We start from the raw sequence: 5067 nt of genomic DNA on the forward strand, positions 1-5067 counted from the left end.
TTTGAGAACCAGTTTATCAGTCCGACTTACTCTCCTTTGTAGTCAACCCTCTACCCTGCAATCAGAGACTGCTATCTGACATTCTGTTTTTTTTTTAAAGAATTCTATAGAAGTAAAATCATGCAGCACAAACGCTTTTGGCTAGCCTCTTTTACTCACATATTTTTGAAATTCATCAACATCGTTACACTTGTCAAAACTTCATTTCTTTTCATTGTGCCATGTTCCATTATATGACCATGTCAGGTGGCCAGGGCCTGGGTTATGGTTTCCACAGAAAGGAACAGGTGAGGCAGGGGAAGCAGGCTTAGGGTGGGCTAGTTTAATAATTTCAGTGGACCCTGGGCCGTAGGGACAGACCATCTCTATTCTGGTACCTGGCCCTGGAATGATTAGGGCAGAGGAATAGTGGCCTACAGGTGAGAGCCTGATAAAGTAGGTGGTTGGGGGAGGGGTTTGGGATTGGTTGGTTTGTATGTAAAAGGTCCACTGGCAGGAGAAGTGTTTATTCTAAGAATTGACTGCCCTGGAAGGGGCAGTCTCTCCAGGGCCAGCAGGGCTCCAAGATGTCAAAGTATCAGAAATTGTTTAAAAACATGATTAATATAGTTTCTTGAAAGGTTAGTCTAGAAAATCCCTGAACTCTGGGATACTAAGCATAGCTGAGGCCAGGTGCTATACTGCAATGAAAAATGGAATTAGGTAAAAGACTACATACCAAGCAGTGAGACTCCCTGGCCCCTTTCTCACACTTGATCCTAAGGTTTTCCCAGCCAAGCCACTACCTACCAATCAGGAAACTGTTGGATCCTCCTGCGGGAGCACAGCCCAGCCCAAGAGGAAATTCCTGTGTATACCATGTTAGTTTCCAAGGGCTGCTGTAACAAATTGCCAAAACTTAGTGGCCTAAAACAGAAGACGTTTAGACTCTCAGTTCTGGAGGTCAGAGCCTGAAATCAGTGTGTCCGCTGGGCCGTGTTCCCTCCAGAGGCCCTAGGGAGCGTTCCTTCCTCATCTCCAGCTTCTGGCGGCTCGGTTCCTCGGCTGGCAGCTGCATCCCCCTGGTCTGCCGCAGCTTTGTGTACTTTCGCGTCCTCCTGCTGTCTCTCCTCTGTTTCTTACAGACACTTGTTGGATTTAGGGCCCACGCAGATAATCCAGGGTGCTCTTATCTCAAAATCCTTCACTTACGTGTGCAAAGATCTTTTTTCTAATGAGGTCACATATTCACAGGTTATGGGTATGAGGGTATAAATGTATCTTGTTCTCCAGATACCAAGATCTGAGAGTTCCCGGGGAAACCAGCTCACTACAGCAATGCGCACCGACTGAGGAGCCCCGTTTCATGAACACAGAGCTTCCAGACAGTTTTAGTGCCTCTGTCTTTTAATTGAATTTATTGGGGTGACATTGGTTAATGAAATTATATGGTATCAGGTATACAATTCTACAATACATCATGTGTGTATTGTATTGTGTGTTCACCAGCTCAAGGCAAGTCTCCTTCCATCACCATTTATCCCCCCACCCCCACCGTCTCCTACCTCCTCCCACCCTGCTTTCCCTCTGGTAGTCACCATACTGTTACCTGTATCCATTGAGTCTTTTTCTTTGCTTAATCCCTTTAACCTTCTCACCCAGCCTCCAACCCCCTCCCCCTGACAGCTGTCAGTCTGTTCTCTGTATCCATGAATTTGCCTCCACTTTGTTAGTTTATTTTTTTCATTAGATTCTACATATAAGTGAAATCATATGGCACTTGTCCTTCTCTGACTGGCTTCTTTCACTCTCCAGGTCCATCGGTGCTCTCACAAGGGTAAGAGTCCCTTCTTTTTCTTTTTTTAAAAAAGATTTTATTTATTTATCTTTAGAGGGGAAGGGAAGGAGAGAGGGAGAGAAATATCAATGTATGGTTGCCTCTTGTGTGTCCCCTGCTGGGAACTGGCCTGCAACCCAGGCATGTACCCTGACTGGGAATCGAACCGCAGTCCTCTGGTTTGTAGGCCTACGCTCAATCCACTGAGCTACACCAGCCAGGGCAAGAGTCCCTTCTTCTTCATGGCCGAATAGTAGTCCGTTGTGTAAAGGTACCACAGCTTTCTATTCACTCATCCAATGATGGGCACTTGGGCTGCTTCCAAATCTTGGCTAGTACCTCAGTCTCAACCAAAAATGGGCCATCAAGGATCCCTGATAGTTAAAGAAAGCCTCTAACATGAGACACGGAGACCAAACAAGTAAACAATAAAAAAGAAAATTGGAGAATACAGAAAACAGCACAGAAAACAGGACAAAACAAACTCTAAACTTAAAAAAAAAAAAAGATAGCCCTGGCTGGTGTGGCTCAGTGGATTGAGTGCCGGCCTCTGAGCCAAAGGGTTGCTGGTTCAATTACTAGTCAGGCCATATGCCTGGGTTGCGGGCCAGGATCCCAGCTGGGATCCCAGCTGGGATCCCACCTGGGATCCCACACACTGATGTTTCTCTCCCTCTCTTTCTCCATCCCTTCCCCTCTCTCTGGAAATAAATAAATAAGATCTTTTTGAAAAAAAGATAAATATTCTCAGAGTGACATGGAGATGTTGCATACATGAAACAACAGAAGTTTATAAAAAGTAGCATCAGGGAATGAAACACTAAGTAAAATGTGATAACCCAAAACTTCAAAGTGTTTGAAGATAAAACTGAGGAAATGTCCTAAAAGAAAACCCCAGGAAAAGAGGCATGAAAAGATTTTTAAAAGCTAGAGGTAGCCTAGGAGGACTAACACTTGACTAAGAAGAGCTCCAGAGAAAGAGAGGAATGCAGGGAAGGCAGTCATGGGAGGGGTAACTCAGATCATCTCATACCCGACATCCTCAGAATGACAGGCCCACATAATGGACGGAAACAAAAGTTCAGATTATTGAGTGAACAGAGGAAGGTTACTAAGTTCTTCCAGAGAGAAAATGCAGGTCGCACGGCGAGGAACAAGGGTCGGAGTGGCACCACGCTTCCCAGCAGACACGCTGGGAGACAGTGGAGCAATGCTTTCTAGTTACTTATGACCTATAACTTAAGGAATTAGCCAAATTGTGAATTCAGTAAAGTAGGCACGTTTTCAGATGTGCGAAATCTTAAAAATTTGACTTCCTCCCCATGTACCTTTTCTCAGGAAATTACCGGAGGATGTGGTGCATCAAAGTGAGCATAGACCGAGGAACAGGAAAACACGTGGTCCGAGAACCGGCTATTGGAGGCGGGTGAGACATGAAGAAACCCGCCTAGACGAGGATGAAGGGAAGTCCTCCTGTGACAGTCGGCCCGGCAGCAGCGGGCTTAGAGGGTGATCAGTCAAGACCGGGGCAGGAGGGTAGGAGGCACCAGAAGGGATGTCTCCAGGGAATAAAACGAGAGGAAGAGAGGGGAGATGTGCACTTTTGGTGGCAGTGGGGAGTACCCTCGTCATGGGGACGTAGAAATCTAAGCAAATAAAAGCCATGTGTTTTAATAATTCCAGTTAATTAATTTTTTAAAAACTGAAAAAGAAAGCTTAATTATAGAAGATGAAATAACTTGGCTGTGAAAATGTATGGCGGTCTAACTGTGTACACGGTGTATGGATAGCCACCAACCCCAGCGTTCATGGGCTTCCACCTTGCAGACCACATTCCAGCCAGCAGGGACCCCGCTCCACTTATCCTGGATTTCTTTTGGTTAAACAGGTATTGAGTTAATTAAATTCAATTGGTAAATTAATACATTAAGAAGTTAATTGTTGAGTTAAAATCTCAGTAAGAAAAATGGGTCTGCCCTGGCTGGTGTGGCTCAGTGGATTGAGCTCCTGCCTATGAACTGAAAGGCTGCCAGTTTGATTCCCAGTCAGGGCACATGCCCGGGTTGTGGGCCAGGTCCCAGCTGCAGGTGTGAAAGAAGCAACTGATCCTGTATCTCTCGCTCACTGATGTTCCTCTCTCTTCCCCCATCTCTTCTCCTCTCCCTTAAGTAAATAAATAAAAATCTTAGATTTTATTTTTAAAAAGGGAAATGAGTCTAAGCAAAAGTCTGTGGATGAAAATACACACACACACTTTTCTTTTTTTATACTACACACCTGTAAGATTGTCTGAAGCTTTAAACTTGGTAATTCACTTGAGAATTTTGATTTACCCAAACTACATATCATAATTTCCACCTAACCTTCATCCCCTTAGGGGGAAGTTGAGTTGTGTATAATCGTGTCCAGCACATGGTAGATTGACACTGAACACATTATACTTTAAGTTTTGTTTTTCTAGTTTTCTTTATATTTATTTTTTTCACTATGCTGTGATCAGTTCAAGGGCAGGTTCTTGTTTTTTCCTCTGTAAGTTCTGGCACCTAACACAGACCTTGGCTTTTTTTTTTTTTTTTTTTTTTACTTTAAGGTTTATTGAGTCACCACAGAAACCACAGTTTGAGATGATGACCACACATGATATTTGCAGAGCATTAGGTTACTCACCCAACACTATCACATCCCACATGGAGACCTGTGTTTGTATCGTCTCTTCCACACTCCATTTCGCCAAAAAGGACCTGAGTTCCTACAAGCGTGCCCTGCCCAAGGTCCTGCAAGTCAGCGTTGGAGCCTCTAGCGGTACACAGGTCTTCTTGCACCCAATAATGCATTTTTATTTTTAATCGAGGTTTTAAAAATGACCATTTCAACCATTTTTGAGTCTATAGTTCTACCGAACTTTGTTAGGTGTATTCGCATTATTGGGCAGTAGATCTCCAGAATATTTTTCACTTTTTGTTTTTTTAGAGAGAGGGGTAGGGAGGGAGAAAGAGAGAAAAACATCAATGTGCGGGAGATACGTCAATTGGTCGCCTCTCATATGCCCCCTACTGGGGAACCTGGGCCGCAGCCCAGGCCTGACCCGGCATTGACCCGGCGACCCTTTCAGTTTTCGGGATGATGCCCAACCCACTGAGTCACACCGGTCAGGGCTAAAATATTCTTCTTTTTAATTACAGTTTATGTACAATATTATATTAGTTTCAGGTGTACCATCCAGTAATTAGAAAGCCATTTAACTTAAAAAA

This window comes from Sturnira hondurensis, unplaced genomic scaffold (assembly GCF_014824575.4).
Source record: "Sturnira hondurensis isolate 20B ecotype Veracruz unplaced genomic scaffold, ASM1482457v3 Scaffold0021632, whole genome shotgun sequence".
NCBI lineage: Eukaryota > Metazoa > Chordata > Mammalia > Chiroptera > Phyllostomidae > Sturnira > Sturnira hondurensis.